The sequence below is a fragment of the Bombina bombina genome, chromosome 6 (genome assembly GCF_027579735.1).
Source record: "Bombina bombina isolate aBomBom1 chromosome 6, aBomBom1.pri, whole genome shotgun sequence".
Taxonomy (NCBI): Eukaryota; Metazoa; Chordata; class Amphibia; order Anura; family Bombinatoridae; genus Bombina; species Bombina bombina.
Window position 1 is genome coordinate 275,550,895 of NC_069504.1, and position 27,063 is coordinate 275,577,957.

Sequence of the window (27,063 nt, forward strand, 5' to 3'; positions counted from 1 at the left end):
TGAAAATCATAACACAGCTTCCCAGCAACAGCAGAAAACATACCTTGGGTAACCGTTAATATTAGTAGATTTGTAAGTAATTTCAAACCCAACGGCCGTCTGTCCGTCTGGGCAAGCTCCGGTCCCATCTCCAACACAGCGCTCCGATGTAAAGAAACACCCCTGCAGCCCTATGCCGCCTGCTCCGTGCTCACTCTGGCCAAATAGAAAGCAATCATACAAAGGAAGTGAGAAGCACACGAGCAGCAGCAGTAGAATGTGTTTTTATTGTAAATCCAAAAGCGGACAATCACAAAATCACCAAAGTGAAGGGTACACATTACCCGGGTAAAAAGCAGAGAGAAAATAAAGATTGAGGTTGGAGCTTGTAGCATACGGCTTACGCGTTTCGGCCTAAGCCTTACTCATAGCCATTTAAAAGTTAGCACGAGATCTACGTGCTTTAAAAACTAGCTCCAGCCTTGATTGGCCGCCAGGATCCCTGCCTGTAGATTGCTGGCCAATCACATAAATGCAAACAAACACACCCCCTTCCACCTAAATAATGCACAATAACAATTTGCTAGCCCGTCGGGGAGTGTAACCGCCCACCTGTTAGCTGAAACCAGCAGACGGTCCAACCCCCCCCGGGGAGGCGGGGAACCCCAAAGCTGACCATCACTTTGCTACGTCCTGTGCGTCGGTCGTCATATGCAATGACAGCTGGGCATGTTGCCCGGCAACCTGAATACGGTAAGTAATGGGGAGAAAATCCCTTCACCCCGGAGCACAGGGCTAAGCAAATATGAACAGCCCGCAAACAAAATAATCTAATGATGATGCTAAATAAGAATAAACCTATATACACAGAAAGGTACACATCCCTGGTGGAACGCAGTTATACACGACTGGTTGAAGTGGCATAAAATTGTTTGCCGCAAGTACTATTAAATCATCTCAATGGATAGTCATGAAGAACTGAGTCCCAATGGAGGGTAATTATAGGGGGCTGAGTAGAACATATTAGAGAAAGAGAACCAAATAATCAAATACCACTATGTAAAGCTGACAATAAAGTGAAATGAAAAGATGAAAGTAAAAGAACAAAGTAAAAGAAACATAAAACTCAATGAAAACAAAACAAAATACGATAAATTAAAATGAATAAGTAAAAACGAGAATTCCAGGAGGCCTCAACTCTGAGTTTGACTTGATCAACTTTTGGGCTAGATAGTGTTTTTTGGAACATGTTTTATTTTATTTTACCTTTTTGCTGGTATTCTGTGAGTGTCTGCCAGTTTATTTAGTTTATTTATTTATTTAGATCATTTATTGAGATTACTTATTCATTTTCATTTATCGTATTTTGTTTCGTTTTCATTGAGTTTTATGTTTCTTTTACTTTGTTCTTTTACTTTCATTTTTTCATTTCACTTTGTCAGCTTTATGTAGTGGTATTTGATTATTTGGTTCTCTTTCTCTAATATGTTCTACTCAGCCCCCTATAATTACCCTCCATTGGGACTCAGTTCTTCATGACTCTCCATTGAGATGATTTAATAGTACTTGTGGCAAACAATTTTATGCCACTTCAACCAGTCGTGTATAACTGCGTTCCACCAGGGATGTGTACCTTTCTGTGTATATAGGTTTATTCTTATTTAGCATCATCATTAGATTATTTTGTTTGCGGGCTGTTCATATTTGCTTAGCCCTGTGCTCCGGGGTGAAGGGATTTTCTCCCCATTACTTACCGTATTCAGGTTGCCGGGCAACATGCCCAGCTGTCATTGCATATGACGACCAACGCACAGGACGTAGCAAAGTGATGGTCGGCTTTGGGGTTCCCCGCCTCCCCGGGGGGCTTGGACCGTCTGCTGGTTTCAGCTAACAGGTGGGCGGTTACACTCCCCGACGGGCTAGCAAATTGTTATTGTGCATTATTTAGGTGGAAGGGGGTGTGTTTGTTTGCATTTATGTGATTGGCCAGCAATCTACAGGCAGGGATCCTGGCGGCCAATCAAGGCTGGAGCTAGTTTTTAAAGCATGTAGATCTTGTGCTAACTTTTAAATGGCTATGAGTAAGGCTTAGGCCGAAACGCGTAAGCCGTATGCTACAAGCTCCAACCTCAATCTTTATTTTCTCTCTGCTTTTTACCCGGGTAATGTGTACCCTTCACTTTGGTGATTTTGTGATTGTCCGCTTTTGGATTTACAATAAAAACACATTCTACTGCTGCTGCTCGTGTGCTTCACTTCCTTTGTATGAGAGGATTTGTATGGGCAGTATGCAGGCACTTTTAGGCATGTGACAGGAGACTATGAAGTATCTCTCTTCATGAAGTTGTTAATTCTTTATTTCCATTTAAAGGGGAGGAGAGTCCACTGCTTCATTCATTACATTTGGGAATTAAGAACCTGGCCACCAGGAGGAGGCAAAGTATTTTGCTGTAGACATCGTTTTTCTGTCAGTCCTCCTTAAAGGGCAATGAAACCCACATTTTTTCTTTCATGATTTAGAAAGAGATTGCAATTTGAAACATCTTTCTAATTTACTTATATTATCTAATTTGTTTTATTCTCTTGATATTCTTTGCTGAAAAGCATATCTAGATATGCTCAGTAGCTGCAGATTGGTTGCTGCACATAGAAGCCTCGTGTGATTGGCTCACCATCTGCATTGCTTTTTCTTCAACTAAGGATATCTAAAAAATGAAGCAAAATAAATAATAGAAGTAAATTGTAATGTTGTTTAACCCCTTAATGACCACAGCACTTTTCCATTTTCTGTCCGTTTGGGACCAAGGCTATTTTTAAATTTTTGTGGTGTTTGCGTTTAGCTGTAATTTTCCTCTTACTCATTTACTGTACCCACACATATTATATACCGTTTTTCTCGCCATTAAATGGACTTTCAAAATATACCATTATTTTCATCATATCTTATAATTTACTATAAAAAATATTATAAAATATGAGGAAAAAATGGAAAAAAACACACTTTTTCTAACTTTGACCCCCAAAATCTGTTACACATCTACAACCACCAAAAAACACCCATGCTAAATAGTTTCTAAATTTTGTCCTGAGTTTAGAAATACCCAATGTTTACATGTTCTTTACTTTTTTTGCAAGTTATAGGGCTATAAGTACAAGTAGCACTTTGCCATTTCCAAACCACTTTTTTTCAAAATTAGCGCTAGTTACATTGGGACACTAATATCTTTCAGGAATCCCTGAATATCCGTTGACATGTATATATTTTTTTTTAGAAGACATCCCAAAGTATTGATCTAGGCCCATTTTGGTATATTTCATGGCACCATTTCACCGCCGAATGCGATCAAATAAAAAAATTATTTTACTTTTTCACAAATTTTTTCACAAACTTTAGGTTTCTCACTGAAATTATTTACAAACAACTCATGAAATTATGGAATAAATGGTTGTAAATGCTTCTCTGGGATCCCCTTTGTTCATAAATAGCAGACATATATGGCTTTGGCTTTGCTTTTTGGTAATTAGAAGGCTGCTAAATGCCACTGCGCACCAACCGTGTATTATGCCCAGCAGTGAATGGGTTAATTAGGGAGCATGTAGGGAGCTTCTAGGGTTAATTTTAGCTCTAGTGTAGTGTAGTAGACAACCCCAAGTATTGATCTAGGCCCATTTTGGTATATTTCATGCCACCATTTCACCGCCAAAAGCAATCAAATAAAAAAAAATTGTTCACTTTTTCAAACTTTAGGTTTTTCACTAAAATTATTTACAAACAGCTTGTGCAATTATGGCACAAATGGTTTTAAATGCTTCTCTGGGATCCCCTTTGTTCATAAATAGCAGACATATATGGCTTTGGAGTTGCTTTTTGGTAATTATAAGGCCGCTAAATGCTGCTGCGCATCACATGTGTATTATGGCCAGCAGTGAAGGGGTTAATTAGGTAGTTTGTAGGGAGCTTGCAGGGTTAATTTTAGCTTTAGTGTAGAGATCAGACTCCCACCTGACACATCCCACCCCCTGATCCCTCCCAAACAGCACTCTTCCCTCCCCCACCCCACAATTGTCCCCGCCATCTTAAGTACTGGCAGAAAGTCTGCCAGTACTAAAATAAAAGGTATAAAAAAAAAAAAAAAATTTTTTTAAGCATATTTACATATGCTGCTATGTAGGGTCCCCCCTTAGCCCCCAACCTCCCTGATCCCCCCAAAATAGCTCCCTAACCCTCCCCCTCTGCCTTATTGGGGCCATCTTGGGTACTGGCAGCTGTCTGCCAGTACCCAGTTTGCAAATAAAAATGTTGTTTTTTTTATGTTTTACTATTTGTTTCTGTAGTGTAGCTTCCCCCCCACAGTCCAATACCCCACCAGCCAAACCGATCACTAAAAAAAACATATTAACCCCTTTGATCCCCACTTCTAAGAAAAACATTTTCTGTAGCTTAGTGGTTCCCACCCGCTCCCTCCCCGTGCACGCGCCCGCGTCCGTGCGCGTCCCCCCGGTCGTCCCCGCCCCCGATCCCGCCCCCCTCCGCATCACAAAGGCCATCGATGGCCGCTACCCACCTCCCACACCGGCTCCCACCCACCAACGAAGGTAGCCGTTAATGTCCGGTGCAGAGAGGGCCACAGAGTGGCTCTCTCTGCACCGGATGGCTACAAATGGTTATTGCAGGATGCCTCGATATCGAGGCATCACTGCAATAACCGGAAAGCAGCTGGAAGCGAGCAGGATCGCTTCCAGCTGCTTTCCAAACCGAGGACGTGCAGGGTACGTTCTCAGGCATTAACTGCCTTTTTTTTGAGGACGTACCCTGCACGTCCTCGGTCATTAAGGGGTTAAATTTGTATTCTCTATCTGAATCATGAAGGAAAGATTTTGGGTTTAGTGGCCCTTTAACCTAGGTTGTATAGCAATAGCCTGGGTTTTAGGGGGTGATTTATTATAGCCCGTTATACGTTCATTTTGAGTTTAATGCTAATGGTGTTAGCGAATTTAGCTCTACAGAACCCTTATGGCGTCTAGAGTTGGTATTCATTTATTTTTCTAAAGGCTGGGAAGCGCGCACTTTAGTAATGGTGCTGCTTCTCTCAGCCGGGTTAACTCCTCCCTCTCTTTTCTCTGATCGGCACCTGCATCTTCCGTATGTTTGGACAGCAGCGAGCTCGCTGTCTTCAGTTGTCACAGCTGCTATTATGTAGTCCAGCCGTTTCCTATTGAGTGTTTGTGCGATGTGAGAAGAAGGGGGTAAGTTCTGTCTTATTTAATAAAGATCGGTACTTTATTTATTTTTCTTTTCACAAATTCATTTAAAGAGAACAGTATGTTTTTTTTTTTTTTCTTCATTGATCTAGCTGACCGTGTGTAAGGGTAGTACATGGCTTGAAAATGTCAAGTCATTTTTATTTTCAAGGTTTATAATGCCTGGACTGGAATGAGACTTTTTTTTTTTTTTTTATTTTTTTTTTTCAAAATAAACATGTGTATACTTTTTGGAAACCAGGATACTACCGGAGTGCATATTTTCTTCTTTAAAGGGAAGAGTCCACAGCTGCATTCATTACTTTTGGGAAATACAGAACCTGGCCACCAGGAGGAGGCAAAGTCACCCCAGCCAAAGGCTTAAATACCTCCCCCACTTCCCTCATCCCCCAGTCATTCTTTGCCTTTTGTTACAGGAGGTTGGGAGAGAAGTGTCAGAAGTTCGAGATAGTCTCTTATGGAGGGTAGTACTCTTTGCAATGGGACTGGAATTTTAAGTAATCCTGTCAGCCTCTCAGTAAGAGCATGGATGAAAGTTAGAGTCCGGAGATGCAGGGAGAGTTTTCCTGCAAACCCATCACGACTCATATTAACAGCTCCTTGGTAATCAACGTTGACGAGTTTCACTGCCTACCTTTCTTCACTCAAGTCCGTGTCAAAGCGAGGCTACTTTTTGTCACACTTGAAGGGCCGTGTTCCTATTCCACAGCGTAGATTCCGGTAAGATCGTTTCATTTTATTTTGATATGTGAATGTGATGTTAACAAAACAAGGTAGGGTCCCAGTGGGACTCCTTTTATCTTAATAAGGATTCATGGGTTAATATCTCCTGAGGGGGGGTTATTGAACAAGGGGACTTTTAATCATGTTTGTTATATGGTTCTATCTGCAAATGTGTAGCTAAACTTAGGCTCACGGCCTTTTCGGAACATAACGTCCTTTTAATGACACAATCTTCAAGATTGCAGGCCCTTTTCGTGACTGGCACGGTGCACCTCGTGACAGGTGCGGTTACGTTGTTTTTCACTTCGGTATGCTGACTTTGTACGACTGAAAGAGTCTTGCTCGTGGGTTGTCTGGTTCACAGGAGGTGGTGAGTGCCCCAGCCATTAGGGGTGTTAAAGGGTGCCAGTTTGGCTTTTTGTCATTTTTGTAATCCCAAGGTTATGGGATTCCCTTGGGAAGTGTTCCTTGTTTTTTGAGATGACAGCCGTGTAGGGTGTTTCACACCCGAGCACAATGTCTATCCTGACTCATGGTAGCATACCGTTTGTAGTAATGGTCAGGGGTCTAACCGGGGGCTTTGTTCCTACATTGACCCTTCTTTTCTCTTCCGAAGTCTGGAACTCTTGTCTTTGGTCTTGACTAGCCTTTGGGCTAGGTCCATTATCCTAGAGGGAAGATTGAGGGTTGGTTTTTCTATGCAGGGTTGACCGTTTTTCTTTAGGTCTAACCTTTTGCTCCCGGTGTTTTTATTAAGAATATGGCGCCCAGGAGCTAATTTGGGTAACGCCCACGAGGGGCGGAGCTACTAATTGACGCCAAGCTTTTCTCTCCTCCCTCCTGACAGTATAATAGCGTTAGGATTGGAGGATGGCGCTGTATAGATAACTCTTCCTTCCTGTCACTTCCGGTTATCGGAAGATACAAAGGACTTTTTGCATAATTGCTTGCGCTTCAGCCAGCGCTGTAATAAGTTCAGTTTGTTGTAGACATGCCTTCTGTCGTCTCAGCTGGGTCAAGCTGAGGTATAAATAGTGTGCTGACAAATCCCTTATACATCTTCATGATTTAGAAAAAATAAAAATGTTTTACTTTTAACATTTAAAGTGACAGTATCACTTGCTATATATTGGTTTTTCTTAGCAATTGGTCAATTTTTATTTCATTATTCTGCTATATGTGAGGCAGGTTGATTAAAGGAGTGTACATTAATTTTTCTATCTCACATGCAGTGCCCTGCGGTTCCTTGCTATTTCCATCTGGAATTGCGGCACCAGACATTGTTTTCTTAATGGTATGGCGATGTTTATGGGCAGCAATGTTGACATGCTAATTTGCTTGTTTCTGCACACAGAAATAAGACATTACTTTTAAAACTTAAAGAGACAGTTGCGTTTTTTTATTAAAAGAATTTCAGCCTTAGGATGCAACAAAAGCACACAAAAAAAAAAAGTTCTCTTTTAGAATTTAAAGCGTCAGTAACGTTTTTTATGTGTCAATTTTTACTTAAAAATTTTATTTTTTTAATGAACCTACTCCTAAGGCGTTTGCTGTTTAGGAGTCTGTTGACTATGGTTAATCTATGCCACAAATTTCTCTTATAGTGTCCCACTAAATTTTATGGCTCACATGCAGTACCCTACGCTTCCTCTCACTCTCCTCCCGGAGTTACTCTGCATTTCATGCATTTTATGTTTTTTCCACATGGAAGAAAGCATTACTAGAGGAATTATTTTCAATCATTTAGGGTGATTGATTCAGTAGTTGCTATTCCGAATGGTTCTTCCCTGTTACCTGGAAGAGGAAGATACTTCGGGATTATCTGAGAGTAATTTCTCAGACTCAGATGCATAATATCTTTATTTATTCTTGAGGTTGTTTTTCTTTGTTTTTTAGCTTGAGCACCTCCTTGGTTATTTTAGGAGGTTTTAGCTATCCTGGCCGACTCCGACACTACCGGTGTAATCTATCCTAGTGCGTCCAGTAAGTTATAAGGAATGGACGCACCCCCTATATTTAAAGAGACTTGGGAACCATAATAAAGGAGGCTGGGCAAACATTCAATCCCTAAAGTGAAAGGAGTAGCTCCCAGCCTAACTAAGAGAACTACTATACCTTTAAAGGATATTTGGATTTTTCAAGGGTCCTATGGACAAAAATTAAAGGGATGTACACCAGGGCTTACAATGGCAACCAGCTGTGTACTTTGCTACCGTCACTAGTGCGTTGGTTTATTGGTTGGATGCGTTGTCTGATGCTACCAAGTCAGAAACTCCCCTGGATAAAATCCAGGATAGGATAAAGGCTTTCAGATTGGCTAATTCCTTTATTTCAAATTTCTCTTCAAGTTATCAAACTCGGAGCGTTAGTTTCAGGTTTCTCTGTTCCAGCTCACAGAACCTTATGGTTAGAGCCTTGTTCTACGGATGTATGCTCTAAGTCTAAGCTTTTAGTGTTTCCTTACAAGGGACAGACCTTGTTGGGACCTGGCTTGACGGAAATAATCCCTTTTGAAATTTAAAGAATTTCAACAACAAGAAAAAAAAAAACAGGATCCAAGTAGTCTACTATTCAATCAAGGACAGCATAAAGGACATTCCCCCGATCTGGTATCGGATCTTGTAGGGGGCAAACTTTGCTTCTTCACTCAGGCTTGGGCTCGGGATTTTCCTCCCAGAGGCAAGTTTCTGCTTTCAAGATTATCTGCAGATCTGACATGAGGAGAGGCGTTCTTACACTGTGTAGGAGATCTCTCAGACCTGGGACTGATTGTTCCAATACTGTTACAGGGTTGGGTTTTTTATCCCAATCTGTTTGAGGTTCTCTAAAAGGAGGGAACCTTCAGACCAACTTTGGAACTCAATAGTCTAAACAAATTTCTCCAACATTGGTGTGTCCGGTCCACGGCGTCATCCTTACTTGTGGGAATATCTCTTCCCCAACAGGAAATGGCAAAGAGTCCCAGCAAAGCTGGCCATATAGTCCCTCCTAGGCTCCGCCCACCCCAGTCATTCTCTTTGCCGTTGCACAGGCAACATCTCCACGGAGATGGTTAAGAGTATGTGGTGTTTAGTTGTAGTTTTTTATTCTACTATCAAGAGTTTGTTATTTTAAAATAGTGCTGGTATGTACTATTTACTCTGAACAGAAAAAGATGAAGAGTTCTGTTTAAGAGGAAGATGATTTTAGCAGACAGTAACTAAAATCGTTTGCTGTTTCCACATAGGACTGTTGAGATGAAGTAACTTCAGTTGGGGGAAACAGTTAGCAGACTTTTCTGCTTAAGGTATGACTAGCCATATTTCTAACAAGACTGTGTAATGCTGGAAGGCTGTCATTTCCCCTCATGGGGACCGGTAAGCCATTTTCTTAGTCTCAAACAGAATAAAGGGCTTATTATGGGCTATAAAACTGGTAGACACTTTTATGGGCAAAATCGATTGCTTTATTTGGGCATTTTATTCATGTTTATGCTTGTTATTCACACTTATAAACTTGGGGAACGTTTTTTAACGTCAGCCACTGTGTTAGACACCTTTTCAGTCAGGAAGGGCCTTCCCAGTTGTAGGCTGAGCCTCATTTTCGCGCCATTACTGCACAGTTACTTTTGAGAGCAAGATATGCAGATGCATGTGTGAGGATCTGAAAGTAGTTGGAAAAGTTCCTAGAAGGCTTCTTTTGGTATCGTATTCCCCCCTGGGTTTGGTAGAGTCGCAGCAAAGGCTGTAGCTGGGACTGTAGAGGGGTTAAAACTGTAACCGGCTCCGGTTTCGTTATTTTAAGGGTTAAAGCTCTGAAAATTGGTGTGCAATACTTTGAATGCTTTAAGACACTGTGGTGAAATTTTGGTAAATTTTGAACAATTCCTTCATACTTTTTCACATATTCAGTAATAAAGTGTGCACTGTTTAAAATTTAAAGAGACAGTAACGTTTTTGTTTTAAAACGGTTTTTGTACTTTATTGACAAGTTTAAGCCTGTTTAACATGTCTGCACCTTCAGATAAGCTATTTTCTGTATGTATGAAGATCAATGTGTCTCCCCCTTCAAAATTGTGTGATAATTGTGCCATAGCGTCCAAGCAAAGTAAGGACAGTACTGCCACAGATACTAAAGTTGCCCAAGATGATTCATCAGATGAAGGGAGTAGACATAGTTCTACATCATCTCCTTCTGTGTCTACACCAGTTTTGGCCACGCAGGAGGCCCCTAGTACTTCTAGTGCGCCAATGCTTATTACTATGCAGCAATTGACGGCAGTAATGGATAACTCCATAGCAAATATTTTATCCAAAATGCCTGCATATCAGAGAAAGCGCGATTGCTCTGTTTTTTGTTTTTTTTTTTAAATAAGTTTTTTATTGAGGTTTTCATAAAATACAATTGTGAACTAGTGTACAACAAATACAACGAATGGCATATCGTTGAGAATTACAATGCAAGGATATCATAACAATAAGAAACTTTTAAAACCATAGGGAATTTGTAGTACATATGAGAATATGAACCTCTTTTTATCCATTATGTTGCCCTCCACTACTGCCAATGGGTAATTATCAACTCAGTAGAGTCTGAATACTGTAGCGAGGGGATGCTTTCTTATATGTGCGTAATATGATGGACTATACTTGTTGCGGTGAATTGAAAAGAAACTGAAATTTAACATGGGAAAAGAAAAGATGATAAATTAACTTGCAGGGCTGGAGAGGGTAAACAGAGTCAATAATGAGGTGTACTGCAAGACTTGCGAATGAAAAGTGTAAGGGAGGTGCGGCATAGGCAAGATAAGCCGCCTTTTTAACTCTCCTTGCTAAGGAGGTACATTATATGTATGAGGGGGGGAGGTGATAGTACAAATAGCGTAGTGCACACAATACCTTAAAGTCAGGCACAATATCTAGGTGGAGGATCCTGCAGGCAAATCTGTTGCTAGGGTGTACATGGAGTTGAGTCAATTGTGTGGCAAATCATTGTTATACCTGACACAGGAGGGTCTAAAGCTCTAAAATAAAAGATCCAATATGAATTATGGGTTATGAGGCTCAACTGTAGTAGCATGAGGAAAGGAGTTATATACGATGGCAAGAGTGTGGGCCCAGCTCACAATAAAATAACATACTGAATGCTGGAAGAGAGTGTGACATCTCATAAGGCAGGGATGGTCAGGATTACAAGTAGAGAGATATATAGCTAGTATGGTAATGGCATATGTAAATGGAAATGGGCAGATTACGACATAGGCAAGATAAGTCGTGTTGTTAAGTCTTCTAAATAGGAGGTGCATTATTAAGTTATTATTGCTAATAACAGCAGTAACAATAAGAGGGGGTGGGGGGGAGAGGTGGAAGTTTGAATATAGTAATCAGTATATATATAGGGGGCAGGTATCATAATGGGCAGTATATAATAAATGACTATAATGTGAGTGCTGAATGTAAGATGATTGTATATGAGGGTAGCAACCTGTCGCATAGCTTATAAGTGTAGATTGGGGCTGGCGTCATTCTAATATGAGGAGGAAAAGAGAGCCCTGCTGCCTCGGCCGCGGCAGCCTGACCTCTATTTGATAAAATTATAAGCACAGCCCAAAGGCACATCAAAGCAGAAAGACAAGATAATTAGGTCATGTAGGTGTATAGGGATCATTTGAGATGTAAAAGTGATTGTGTATTCAAATGTATACCCTACACTAGATATTTCAAGTTAGTGTAATATACAAGAAAAGATAAAGCTAAGTGCATATAACTATTTGTGACATGGTTATCTCAGCTTCCTATAGACCTAGAAACTTGGAGGGTACCCTTACTGTTCCAGTAACCTAAGAATCACATAGTATATGCATAGCCCACAGCTGGTCTAAATCAATAGAAATTTAACGATCACTAGTGTGAAACTTGAACAAATGTTAACATTGGGAACATTAAAATGACAATATTAAATTATAAACAGCATCATTAAACTAAGATTGTAGAGGCATAATACAAATGCAAGATGAAACAATCAGCCATGATGGCGTTATCTTGAGATAGTCCAGGGGGCAAGATGCACATAAATCAATAACGCAGCAGCTCAAAGTAGTATGCTAAGAGACCTTGAAACATTAGTAGAATAGTAACAACATACTCGCTGTAGACATTTTAGGTATAAGTCCATGAATCCAGCTAAGCTATATGTGTCAGCAGAGCTAGGTATGGTAATCAACATAAATCCTTTAGATCCTATATAATTTTGCAAATGAAATAAACAATCCTCATCCGTAAAGCTTTGTACGCATGTAACAGCTAGACACAGCTGAAAAACTAGTGTCCAGAACTTCGTATAAGTAGAGAGGAAAAATGAGTGTATTATATGCTGTATGCATTATAAGTAAAGGTAATATGGTGATTTAGTAGCCTGTATGCGATACCTGTCCACAAGGAAATAACAGTCTCAAACAGAATCAAACTTTCCTCAGCGCTGCATTGAGAAAAGAGGAAAAAGACTTCCACTATCCAATACCATGCCTGGAGTCAGCCCGTCCAAAGAGTGGTAAGTAATAACAACGCATCAAATGCCAAGAAGACAAGTAGCCAAACTCACTTAAGCCCTGCATCGCAAAACGGCCGCCATCAAGGGAAACCGCAGGAGTAAGACCCATCAGCTCTGGATAAATCACGCCTCTGTGTTGACCATTGCGGTGGCTGGGGCTAGACCGCTGGGTGGATGACGGTACAGACATCGGGGCACAAAAAAGAGCATGTACGTTCGTTGTCTTTGTAGCGCGATAAGCGCTGTATACCTCTGGGGTCTTGTAACTGTTGTCATAATTCTTAGTAGAGATCTCTAGTGGCCTGCTCTCCGCTTGTCTGTGTCGCAGCGCCGAGTCAAGCGCTATGTGTGCGGATGTACTAACAGGATGAGTAGCCTCTGGGGGCGTTGTGTGTCCAGCCGCGGGTGTCTTGTTTATAGCAGCGTTCCAGAACAGGTAATCCACAGCATGATCACACTCCTCCACTAAACTGTTGCAATGAGGGGGTAGAGGATGCCGGGGCCCCAAAGCGTCGTACCCTGCCGGGGTAGCCATGTGATTGGGTGAATGAGCAGCATGGTCCGTAGGGATGCCTTCAATCCTCTTGGAAGTCAAAATGGACAGTTGTTCAAATACACTATAGCACCCATCAAGAAAGGTGTATATGTCACTCATAATTTGCTCCGCAGTTTGCATAATTGGAGTGAGCGGAGGGCGCTTGGCTTAGGAATAATGTTGGGCCCAAGATGGCCGATTTCAGAGTTGCCACAATCTAAGTGTCCCAAAGTCGCAAAATGTTGTCAATTTCGCGGAGCTCACAGTAGAATTAGGTTCCCAAGGCACTTATGGCGGTCAGTATTATAAAAGGATTCAATTAATAAGCTAGAACAGTCCTTAAAATTGCATTGTATACATATTCTAGCAGGAGCAGCTGAAATGTGCGACTGGATAGCTTCATAGTTGGCTCCGCCCCCGATTGCTCTGTTTTAAACACTGAAGAGCAGGAGGGCGCTGATGATAATTGCTCTGTCATACCCTCACACCAATCTGAAGGGGCCATGAGGGAGGTTTTGTCAGATGGGGAAATTTCAGATTCAGGAAAAATTTCTCAACAGGCTGAACCTGATGTTGTGACATTTAAATTTAAATTAGAGCATCTCCGCGCACTGCTTAAGGAGGTGTTATCTACTCTGGATGATTGTGACAACCTGGTCATTCCAGAAAAATTATGCAAGATGGACAAGTTCCTAGAGGTTCCGGTGCACCCCGACGCTTTTCCTATACCCAAGCGGGTGGCGGACATAGTGAATGAGTGGGAGAAGCCCGGCATACCTTTTGTCCCCCCTCCTATATTTAAGAAATTATTTCCTATAGTCGACCCCAGAAAGGACTTATGGCAGACAGTCCCTAAGGTCGAGGGGGCAGTTTCTACTCTAAACAAGCGCACTACTATTCCTATTGAGGATAATTGTGCTTTCAAAGATCCTATGGATAAAAAATTGGAGGGTTTGCTTAAAAAGATTTTTGTACAGCAAGGTTACCTCCTGCAACCCATTTCGTGCATTGTTCCTGTCACTACAGCAGCGTGGTTCTGGTTCGAGGAACTAGAAAAGTCGCTCAGTAGAGAGACTCTGTATGAGGAGGTTATGGACAGAGTTCACGCTCTCAAGTTGGCTAATTCTTTTATTTTAGATGCCGCTTTGCAATTAGCTAGATTAGCGGCGAAAAATTCAGGGTTTGCAATTGTGGCGCGCAGAGCGCTTTGGCTAAAGTCTTGGTCAGCGGAAGACAAAATTGCTTAATATTCCCTTCAAGGGTAAAACTCTCTTTGGGCCAGAATTGAAAGAGATTATCTCAGACATCACTGGGGGAAAGGGCCACGCCCTCCCACAAAATAGGCCTTTCAAAGCCAAGAATAAGTCTAATTTTCGTTCCTTTCGTAACTTCAGGAACGGACCGGCCTCTAATTCTGCATCCTCTAAGCAAGAGGGTAATGCTTCACAAACCAAACCAGCCTGGAAACCGATGCAAGGCTGGAACAAGGGTAAGCAGGCCAAGAAGCCTGCTGCTGCTAACAAAACAGCATGAAGGAGTAGCCCCCGATCCGGGACCGGATCTAGTAGGGGGCAGACTCTCTCTCTTTGCTCAGGCTTGGGCAAGAGATGTTCAGGATTCCTGGACACTAGAAATAGTTTCTCAGGGTTATCTTCTGGAATTCAAGGAACTACCCCCAAGGGGAAGGTTCCATATGTCTCACTTATCCTCAAACCAAATAAAGAGACAGGCATTCTTACATTGTGTAGAAGACCTGTTAAAGATGGGAGTGATACACCCAGTTCCATCGGCGGAACAAGGAATGGGATTTTACTCAAATCTGTTTGTAGTTCCCAAGAAAGAGGGAACTTTCAGACCAATTCTGGATTTAAAGATCCTAAACAAATTTCTCAGAGTACCCTCGTTCAAAATTGAAACCATTCGAACGATTCTACCTACAATCAAGGAAGGTCAATTTATGACTACCGTGGATCTAAAGGATGCGTATCTTCATATTCCTATCCACAAAGAACATCATCAGTTCCTAAGGTTCGTCTTTCTGGACAAACATTACCAGTTTGTGGCTCTCCCATTCGGGTTAGCCACTGCTCCAAGGATTTTCACAAAGGTACTCGGGTCCCTTCTAGCGGTTCTGAGACCAAGGGGCATTGCAGTAGTACCGTACTTGGACGACATTCTAATACAAGCGTCGTCTCTTTCAAAGGCAAAGGCTCACACAGACATCGTTCTGGCCTTTCTCAGATCTCACGGATGGAAGGTGAACATAGAAAAAAAGTTCCCTGTCTCCGTCGACAAGAGTTCCCTTCTTGGGAACAATAATAGATTCTTTAGAAATGAGGATTTTCCTGACAGAAGTCAGAAAGTCAAAACTTCTAAACGCTTGTCAAGTTCTTCATTCTATTCCTCGTCCTTCCGTAGCTCAGTGCATGGAAGTAGTAGGGTTGATGGTTGCAGCAATGGACATAGTTCCTTTTGCGCGAATTCATCTAAGACCATTACAACTGTGCATGCTGAAACAGTGGAATGGGGACTATACAGACTTGTCTCCAGTGATTCAAGTAGATCAGAAGACCAGAGACTCACTCTGTTGGTGGCTAACCCTGGACCACCTGTCCCAGGGAATGAGCTTCCGCAGACCAGAGTGGGTCATCGTCACGACCGACGCCAGTCTAGTGGGCTGGGGAGCGGTCTGGGAATCCCTGAAAGCTCAGGGACTTTAATCTCGGGAAGAGTCTCTCCTCCCGATAAACATTCTGGAACTGAGAGAGATATTCAATGCTCTCAGGGCTTGGCCTCAACTAGCAAAGGCCAGATTCATAAGATTCCAATCAGACAACATGACGACTGTTGCTTATATCAATCATCAGGGGGGAACAAGGAGTTCCCTGGCGATAAGAGAAGTGACCAAAATAATAGAATGGGCAGAGAATCACTCCTGCCACCTATTTGCGATCCACATCCCAGGAGTGGAAAACTGGGAGGCGGATTATCTGAGTCGTCAGACATTCCATCCGGGGGAGTGGGAACTTCACCCGGAGATCTTTGCCCAATTAACTCAATTATGGAGCATTCCAGACATGGATCTGATGGCGTCTCGTCAGAACTTCAAGGTTCCTTGCTACGGATCCAGATCCAGGGATCCCAAGGCGACTCTAGTGGATGCACTAGTAGCGCCTTGGTCCTTCAACCTAGCTTATGTGTTTCCACCGTTTCCTCTCATTCCCAGGCTGGTAGCCAGGATCAAGCAGGAGAGGGCCTCGGTGATCTTGATAGCTCCTGCGTGGCCACGCAGGACTTGGTATGCAGACCTGGTGAATATGTCATCGGTTCCACCATGGAAGCTACCTTTGAGACAGGACCTTCTTGTTCAGGGTCCATTCGAACATCCATATCTGGTCTCCCTCCAGCTGACGGCTTGGAAATTGAACGCTTGATTCTATCAAAGCGTGGGTTTTCAGATTCTGTGATAGATACTCTGGTTCAAGCCAGAAAACCGGTAACTAGAAAGATTTACCATAAAATATGGAAAAGATATATCTGCTGGTGTGAATCCAAGGGATTCCCATGGAATAAGATCAAAATTCCTAAGATCCTTTCTTTTCTACAAGAAGGTTTGGATAAAGGATTATCAGCGAGATCTCTAAAGGGACAGATTTCTGCTTTATCTGTCTTACTACACAAACGACTGGCAGCTGTGCCAGATTTTCAAGCATTTGTTCAGGCTTTGGTTAGGATCAAGCCCGTTTACAGACCTTTGACTCCTCCCTGGAGTTTAAATCTAGTTCTTTCAGTTCTCCAAGGGGTTCCGTTTGAACCTTTACATTCCATAGATATTAAGTTGTTATCTTGGAAAGTTTTGTTCTTGGTTGCCATTTCTTCTGCTAGAAGAGTTTCTGAGCTATCTGCTCTGCAGTGTACTCCGCCCTATCTGGTGTTCCATTCAGATAAGGTTGTTTTGCGTACAAAGCCTGGTTTTCTTCCAAAGGTTGTTTCCAACAAAAATATTAACCAGGACATAGTTGTACCTTCTTTGTGTCCGAATCCAGTTTCAAAGAAGGAACGTTTGCTACACAATTTAGATGTAGTCCGTGCTCTAAAATTCTATTTAGAAGCTACAAGAGTTCAGACAAACATCTTCTCTGTTTGTCGTCTATTCTGGTAAGAGGAGAGGTCAAAAAGCGACTTCTACCTCTCTTTCCTTTTGGCTTAAAAGCATCATCCGATTGGCTTACGAGACTGCCGGACGGCAGCCTCCTGAAAGAATCACAGCTCACTCTACTAGGGCTGTGGCTTCCACATGGGCCTTCAAGAACGAGGCTTCTGTTGATCAGATATGTAAGGCAGCGACTTGGTCTTCACTGCACACTTTTGCCAAATTTTACAAATTTGATACTTTTGCTTCTTCGGAGGCTATTTTTGGGAGAAAGGTTTTGCAAGCCGTGGTGCCTTCTGTTTAGGTAAACTGATTTGCTCCCTCCCTTCATCCGTGTCCTAAAGCTTTGGTATTGGTTCCCACAAGTAAGGATGACGCCGTGGACCGGACACACCAATGTTGGAGAAAACAGAATTTATGCTTACCTGATAAATTACTTTCTCCAACGGTGTGTCCGGTCCACGGCCCGCCCTGGTTTTTTAATCAGGTTTGATGAATTATTTTCTCTAACTACAGTCACCACTGCACCCTATGGTTTCTCCTATATTTTCCTCCTTTCCGTCGGTCGAATGACTGGGGTGGGCGGAGCCTAGGAGGGACTATATGGCCAGCTTTGCTGAGACTCTTTGCCATTTCCTGTTGGGGAAGAGATATTCCCACAAGTAAGGATGACGCCGTGGACCGGACACACCGTTGGAGAAAGTAATTTATCAGGTAAGCATAAATTCTGTTTTCTTAGTGTATCATTTTGTTTTCAAGATGGAAACTATTTGTTCCTTTCTTCTCTTGATCCAAGAGGGTCCATTTATGAAAACAGTGGTTTACAGGACGCGTACCTTCACGTGCCATTCGCAAGACAAGCTCTAAGGTTTGCCTTTCTGGACAAATGCTTCCAGTTCGTGGCTCTTCCGTTCGGTCTTGCCACAACTCTGAGTTTTCATATCCTTCCCGCGATCTCACGGGTGGAAGGTAACTTTGGAGACGAGTTCCTTTGTCCCAAACACAAGGGTAACTTTCTTAGGAACCATTTTAGATTCCATATCAATGAAGATTTTTCTGACAAAATGTCAGGAAATCAGAGATTATCGATTTTCATCTAGTCATTCAGTCCACTCCTCTGCCTTCAGTGGTTCAGTGTATGGAGGTAATCGGGCTAATGGTGACGGTAATGGACATCATCCCGTTTGCTCAGTTCCATCTCAGACTTCTGCAGTTAAGCATGTTCAGGCGATGGATCGGAGATTATACAGATTTGTCTACTCGTATATTTCTGGAACAGGATACAAGGGATTCTCTTCAATAGTGGTTGTCTCTGGATCATCTTTCCCAGGGAACCTGCTTTTGCAGACCATCTCGGGTGAATATGATAAGACGCCAGCCTTCTAGAGTGGGGAGCAGTCTGGGGCTCCCTAAGGGCTCAGGGGGTTTGGACTTAGCCAGAGTCTGTTCTTCCTATAAACATTCTGGAGCTGAGAGCGATCTACAATGTTCTTCTGGCCTGGCCTCAGTTAGCTTTGGTCCAGTTTATCAGCTTCCAGTCGAACAAAATATCGTCAGTGACTTACATCATTCATCAGGGAGGAATGAAGAGTTCCTTAGTGATGACGGAGGTATCCAAAATGATTCAGTGGGCAGAGACCCATTTTTGCTGCCGGTCGGCGATCCACATCCCAGGGGTGGACAACTGGGAGGTGGATTTCCTGAGCAGGCAGACCTCTCATCCGGGGGTTTCTTCCTCGGATCATTGCTCGAATGGAGCAGGAGAGGGCATCGGTGATCCTCATAGCACCGGCTTCGCCTCACAGGATTTGGTATGCAGATCTGATGGACATGTCATCTCTGTCACCTTGGAGACTTCTGTTGAGGAAGGACCTTTTAAGTCAAGGGCCCCTCCTTCACCCAAATCTGTTTTTTCTGAAACTGACTGCTTGGAACGCTTAATATTATTTAAGCCGGGTTTTTCTGACTCCGTCATTGAGACCATGATTCAGGTTCGTAAGCCTGTCGCTAGAAAAATTAATCATAAGATATGGCGTAAATATCTCTATTGGTGTGAATCCATGAGCTACTCATGGAGTAGAGTTAGGATTCCTAGAATTTTGTCTTTTCTCCAAGAGGGTTTGGAGAAGGGTTTATGGTCGAGTTCCTTATAGGATCAAATCTCTGTCTTTATCTATTTTGTTTCACAAACGTCTGACAGATGTCCCAGATGTGTAATCATTTTGTCAGGCCTTGGTCAGGATCAGGCCTGTGTTCAAAGCAGTTGCTCCTCCATGGAGTTTGAATTTAGTTCTCAGAGTTCTTCAAGGGGCTCCGTTTAAGCCTATGCGTTCCTTAGATATTAAGTTGTTATCTTGGAAGGTTTTTTTTCTTGTTGTTATTTCTTGTGCTTGGAGAGTGTCAGGGCTCTCGGCATTACAGTATAAATCTACTTATCTTTTTTTACATTCAGATAAGGTAGTTTTACGTTCTAAATTAGGATTTCTTACTAAGGTTGTTTCAGACAGGAACATTAATCAGGAGATTGTTGTTCCCTCCTTGTGTTTTAATCCTTCTCAAAAGGAACGTCTTTTTCACAATTTGGATGTGGTCCTTGCTCTGAAATTTTATTTACAAGCGACTAAGGACTTTTGTCAGCCGTCTTCTTTGTTTATCATTTTCTCTGGAAAACGCTACGGCTCCCTCTCTTTCTTTTTGGCTGAAGAGTATCATCCATTTTGCATATGAGACTGCTGGACAGCAGCCTCCTGAAAGAGTTACGGCTCATTCCACTAGGGCTGTTGCTTCCTCATGGGCATTCAAAAATGAAGCTTATGTAGAACAGATTTGCAACTTGGTCCTCTCTTCACACTTTTTCTAAATTTTACAAATTTGATACTTTTGCCTCGGCTGAGGCTGTTTTTGGGAGAAAGGTTCTTCAAGCAGTGGTGCCTTCTGTTTAGGTTCCCTGTCTTGTTCCTCCCTTATCATCCATGTACTCTAACTTTGGTATTGTATCCCACAAGTAAGGATGAAATCTGTGGACTCATTGTGTCTTTAAAAAGAAAAGAGAATTTATGCTTACCTGATAAATTTATTTATTTTTAGACACGATGAGTCCACGGTCCGCCCTGTTCTCTGAGACAGGTTATTAATTTTTGTAAACTTCAGACACCTCTGCACCTTGGCTTTTCCTTTCTCTTCCTAACTTCGGTCAAATGACTGGAGTGGGAGGGAAGGGATGAACTATACAGGGAGTGCAGAATTATTAGGCAAGTTGTATTTTTGAGGATTAATTTTATTATTGAACAACAACCATGTTCTCAATGAACCCAAAAAACTCATTAATATCAAAGCTGAATATTTTTGGAAGTAGTTTTTAGTTTGTTTTTAGTTTTAGCTATTTTAGGGGGATATCTGTGTGTGCAGGTGACTATTACTGTGCATAATTATTAGGCAACTTAACAAAAAACAAATATATACCCATTTCAATTATTTATTTTTACCAGTGAAACCAATATAACATCTCAACATTCACAAATATACATTTCTGACATTCAAAAACAAAACAAAAACAAATCAGTGACCAATATAGCCACCTTTCTTTGCAAGGACACTCAAAAGCCTGCCATCCATGGATTCTGTCAGTGTTTTGATCTGTTCACCATCAACATTGCGTGCAGCAGCAACCACAGCCTCCCAGACACTGTTCAGAGAGGTGTACTGTTTTCCCTCCTTGTAAATCTCACATTTGATGATGGACCACAGGTTCTCAATGGGGTTCAGATCAGGTGAACAAGGAGGCCATGTCATTAGATTTTCTTCTTTTATACCCTTTCTTGCCAGCCACGCTGTGGAGTACTTGGACGCGTGTGATGGAGCATTGTCCTGCATGAAAATCATGTTTTTCTTGAAGGATGCAGACTTCTTCCTGTACCACTGCTTGAAGAAGGTGTCTTCCAGAAACTGGCAGTAGGACTGGGAGTTGAGCTTGACTCCATCCTCAACCCGAAAAGGCCCCACAAGCTCATCTTTGATGATACCAGCCCAAACCAGTACTCCACCTCCACCTTGCTGGCGTCTGAGTCGGACTGGAGCTCTCTGCCCTTTACCAATCCAGCCACGGGCCCATCCCTCTGGCCCATCAAGACTCACTCTCATTTCATCAGTCCATAAAACCTTAGAAAAATCAGTCTTGAGATATTTCTTGGCCCAGTCTTGACGTTTCAGCTTGTGTGTCTTGTTCAGTGGTGGTTGTCTTTCAGCCTTTCTTACCTTGGCCATGTCTCTGAGTATTGCACACCTTGTGCTTTTGGGCACTCCAGTGATGTTGCAGCTCTGAAATATGGCCAAACTGGTGGCAAGTGGCATCTTGGCAGCTGCACGCTTGACTTTTCTCAGTTCATGGGCAGTTATTTTGCGCCTTGGTTTTTCCACACGCTTCTTGCGACCCTGTTGACTATTTTGAATGAAACGCTTGATTGTTCGATGATCACGCTTCAGAAGCTTTGCAATTTGCTGCATCCCTCTGCAAGATATCTCACTATTTTTGACTTTTCTGAGCCTGTCAAGTCCTTCTTTTGACCCATTTTGCCAAAGGAAAGGAAGTTGCCTAATAATTATGCACACCTGATATAGGGTGTTGATGTCATTAGACCACACCCCTTCTCATTACAGAGATGCACATCACCTAATATGCTTAATTGGTAGTAGGCTTTCGAGCCTATACAGCTTGGAGTAAGACAACATGCATGAAGAGGATGATGTGGTCAAAATACTCATTTGCCTAAAAATTCTGCACTCCCTGTATATAGCAGCTCTGCTGTAGTGCTCTTTGCCTCCTCCTGCTGACCAGGAGGTGAATATCCCACAAGTAAGGATGAAATCCGTGGACTCATTGTGTCTAAAAAGAAATACATTTATCAGGTAAGCATAAATTCTCTTTTTTCCATGTTATGTTTTAGTGATTAGCAGGCTGCTCTGCTGAATACCCTGGTGCTTCCTTGAGATTTCAGCCTGATGGCTCTCCTTCCATATGTCTTTGCTCGTTTCAAAGGGGAGTGAGCTACGGTATGCATAGTCGCAGGGTCTGGGTTTCAGACCTAGCGGTAATGTTTTCTTCCACCATTGGTGGTTGTTCCTGAGGAAGGACCTTCTATTTCAGGGTCCATTCTTTCATACAACTTCTTTTCTCTGAAGCTTTCTGCTTGGAGATTGACTGCTTAGTTGATTTTTCTGACTCTGTCATTGAGACCATGATTCAGGCTCACTAGTCGATTTCTAGTTTCTTTTACTATTAGGTATGGCGTAAATTCCCTGATTGGTGTGAATCCATGGACTTCTCTTGGAATTCGTGTCAGGATTCCTAGGGGTTTTGCCCTTCTCCAGGTTGGTCTGGAGGACAGTTTTTCAGTCAGTTCTCTGAAGGGTCAGTTTTCTGCGTTATCTTTTTTACACAAGTGTCTGGTGGATGTGCCAGACATGTATACTTGTGTTAGAACCTGGTTAGTATCAGGCCTGTTGAAGTTTGTTGCTTTTCCTTTGTTTTAAGGTTTTTGCAGCAGGCTCAGTTTGAGCCTTAGCATTCCATAAGATTTTAACTTTTTTCTTGGAATTTTCTTTTTTGTTATACATTCTGCTCTGAGAGTTTAGGTACTCTGGGCTTTACAGTGTGATTCGTTTTATCTTTTCGAATAAGGCGTTTTTTTATCCTAAGTGAAAATATTGTTTGGGAATTGTTGTTCCCTCTCTGTGTCCTCATTCTTACTTTTTGAGGTACGTGTGTGCACAATTTGGATGTTGTGCAGGCTTCTGTTTTTGTTTGTTTTCTCTGTATTAAACTACTTCTACTTCTCTCTTTTCTGGTTGAGAAGTTTACTTCATTTGCTTTTCAGACTGCGGGGCTGCAGTTTCCTGAGATAGTTATGGCTCATTATTTGAGGGCTGGATCAGATTTGCAGGTCTGCCACTTAGTTTTTCGTTGCATTTTTTTTTCTTCCAAATTTGATTCTTGTCTCGGTTGAGGCTTCTTTTTGGGGTATAAAGGTTCAAGCAGTGGTGCCTGCTGTTTAGGTTACCTGTCTTGTCCATCCCTAATCATCTGTGTCCTCTAGCTTGTGTATTGGATCCCACTAGTAATTGATGATTCCGTGGACTCACCATATCTTAGGAAAGAAAACTTAATTTATGCTTACCTGATAAATGTATTTCTTTCATGTAATTGGCAAGAGTCCATGAGCTAGTGACGTATGGGATATACAATCCTACTAGGAGGGGCAAAGTTTCCCAAACCTCAAAATGCCTATAAATACACCCCTCACCACACCCACAATTCAGTTTTACAAACTTTGCCTCCTATGGACGTGGTGAAGTAAGTATGTGCTAAGATTTCTACATTGACATGCGCTTCTCAGCATTTTGAAGCCCGATTCCTCTCAGAGTACAGGGATTGTCAGAGGGACGTGGAGAGTATCACCTATTTAATGAAATGATTTTCCTAACGGGGGTCTTTTTCATAGGTTCTCTGTTATCGGTCGTAGAGATTCATCTCCTACCTCCCTATTCAGATCGACGATAAACTCTCATATACCATTACCTCTACTGATAACTGTTACAGTACTGGTTTGGCTATCTGCTATATGTGGATGGGTGTCTTTTGGTAAGTATGTTTTTATTTCTTAAGACACATCAGCTATGGTTTGGCACTTTATACATTTATATAAAGTTCTAAATATATGTATTGTACTTATATTTGCCATAAGTGAGGTTTATGTATTTCCTTTTGCAGATTGTCAGTTTCATATTTGGGGAAAGTTAATATTAAGAAATATTTTTCTTACCTGGGGTTTAGTCTTTTTTTCAATTGACTACTTTGTTTCAAATTGCGGGCTGACTTAGGCTCGCGGGTGCGCTAAATGCTTCACTTTATTGCGTCATTCTTGGCATGAGGATTTTTGGCGCGAAAGGCACATCCGTTGACGCAAGTTCGTCATTTCCGGCATCGTAATTGACGCAGAGGTTTCACACAGGGTTGAGTCGTTAGTGACGTGAGTGTGTCATTTCCGGACATGGTTGGTGCCAAAAAAAATTTCAGTTACGTTGTGTGTTATTCTTGACGCCAAACTTTTTTCATTATTTATTGCCCCATTGCTTTTGCCTCTTGCCTTTTTCTATGTCAGAGGGCTATGCTATTTGCATTTTTCCCATTCCTGAAACTGTCATATAAGGAAATTGATAATTTTGCTTTATATGTTGTTTTTTCTTTTACATTTTGCAAGATGCCTTAATCTGATCCTGCCTCAGAAGTATCCGTTGGAACTTTGCTGCCTGACATCGGTTCTACCAAAGCTAAGTGCATTTGTTGTAAAATTGTGGAGATTATATCTCCTAATGTCATTTGTATTAGTTGTCATGATAAACTTTTACATGCAAATAGTGTGTCCATCAGTAATAGTACATTGCCGGTTGCAGTTCCTTCAACTTCTACATGATATACCTATGAATTTTAAAGAATCTGTTACTGATTCTATTCAGAAGGCTTTGTCTGCATTTCCACCTTCTAATAAGCGTAAGAGGTCTTTTAAAATTTCTCATAAAGTTGATGAAATTTCAAATTACCGACAACATAATGAATTATCCACCTCTGATGAGGAGCTATCTGATTCAGAAGATCCTTCCTCATATATTGACACTGACAAATCTACTTATTTATTTAAAATGCAGTATATGCGTTCTTTGTTAAAAAAAAGTCTTAATTACTTTGGACTTTGACGAAGCTAGTCCTCTTGATATTAAAACCAGTAAACGTTTAAATTCTGTTTTTAAACCTCCTTTGGTTACTCCAGAGGTTTTTCCAATCCTGATGCTATTTCTGATATGATTTCTAAGGAATGGAATAAGCCGGGTACTCCTTTTAATCCTTCTGCAAGGTTTAAAAAATTGTATCCTTTACCAGCAATATTAATAGAGTTTTGGGAAAAGATCCCCAAAGTTGATGGGGCTATTTCTACTCTTGCTAAACAAACCACTATTCCTATGGAAGATAGTACTTCCTTTAAAGATTCTTTAGATAGGAAGCTTGAATCTTATCTAAAGAAAGCCTATTAATATTCAGTTCATCTTCTTAGGCCTGCAATTTCTTTGGCTGATGTTGCAGCTGCTTCAACTTTTTGGTTGGAGAATTTAGCGCAACAAGAATTGGATTCTGACTTATATAGCATTGTTCGTTTACTACAACATGCTAATCATTTTATTTGTGATGCCATTTTTGAATTATCAAAATTGATGTTGGATCCATGTCTTTAGCTATTTTAGCTAGAAGAGCTTTGTGGCTTAAATCTTGGAATGCTGATATGACATCTAAGTCTAGATTACTATCTCTTTCTTTCCAAGGTAATCATTTATTTGGTTCTCAGTTGGATTCTATTATTTCAACTGTTACTGGGGGGAAAGGAGTTTTTTTGCCTCAGGATAAAAAACCTAAGGGTAAATCTAAGGCTTCTAATCGTTTTCGTTCCTTTCGTCAAAATGAGGAACAAAAACCTAATCCTTCCCCCAAGGAATCTGTTTCCAATTGGAAGCCTTCCTCAAATTGGAATAAATCCAAGCCTTTTAAGAAACCAAAGTCAGCCCCTAAGTCCGCATGAAGGTGTGGCCCTTATTCCAGCTCAGCTGGTAGGGGGCAGATTAAGGTTTTTCAAGGATGTTTGTGCAAATTCTGTCCAAAATCAATGGATTCAGAGCATTGTCTCTCTGGGTACTGAATAGGATTAAGAGTAAGACCTCCTGTGAGAAGTTTTTTTCTCTCACGCATCCCAGGCTTTCCTGAAGTGTGCTTCAGATCTGGAGGTTTCAGGGGTAATCATGCCGGTTCCTTTTCAGGAACAAGGTCTGGGGTTTTATTCAAATCTATTCATTGTCCCAAAGAAAGAAAATTCATTCAGACCAGTTCTGGATCTGAAAATTTTGAATCATTATGTAAGAGTACCAACTTTCAAGATGGTGACTATAAGGACTATTCTGCCTTTTGTTCAGCAAGGACATTATATGTCTACAATAGACTTGCAGGATGCTTACCTTCATATTCCGATTCATCCAGAACATTATCAGTTCCTGAGATTCTCTTTTCTAGACAAGCATTACCAATTTGTTGCTCTTCCATTTCGCCTAGCAACAGCTCCAAGAATCTTTTCAAAGACTCTGGGTGCCCTACTCTCTGTAATCAGAGAACAGGGTATTGCGGTGCTTCCTTATTTGGACAATATCTTGGTACTAGCTCAGTCTTTACGTTCTGCAGAATCTCACACAAATCAACTAGTGTTGTTTCTTCGAAAACATGGTTGGAGGATCATTTTACCAAAAAGTTTTTTTATTCTTTAGACAAGGGTCACCTTTTTAGGTTTCCAGATAGATTCAGTGTCCATGACCCTGTCTCTAACAGACAAGAGACGTTTAAAATTGGTCGCAGCATGCCGGAACCTTCAGTCTCAGTCATTCCCTTCAGTGGCTATGTGCATGGAAGTTTTAGGCCTCATGACTGCAGCATTGGACGCGATTCCTTTTGCTCGTTTTCACATGAGACCTCTCCAGCTTTGCATGCTGAATCAATGGTGCCGGGATTATACAAAGATATCACAATTAATATCCTTAAATCCCAATGTTCGACACTCTGATGTGGTGGTTAAATCACCAGCATTTAGTTCAAGGGGCCTCTTTTGTTCGGCCAACCTGGACTGTGATCACAACAGATGCGAGTCTTTCAGGTTGGGGAGCTGTCTGGGGATCTCTGACAGCACAAGGGGTTAGAAGATCTCAAGAGGCGAAATTACCAATCAATATTTTAGAACTCCGTGCAATTCTCAGAGCTCTTCAGTTTTGGCCTCTGTTGAAGAGAGAACCATTCATT

General features: G+C 41.7%; 1 protein-coding gene across 1 annotated transcript in view; it reads left to right on the forward strand.

Moving 5' to 3' along the window:
- HELB (DNA helicase B) overlaps positions 1-27,063 on the forward strand; it is a 518,950-nt gene that overhangs the window by 443,228 nt on the left and 48,659 nt on the right. The window lies entirely within an intron of this gene.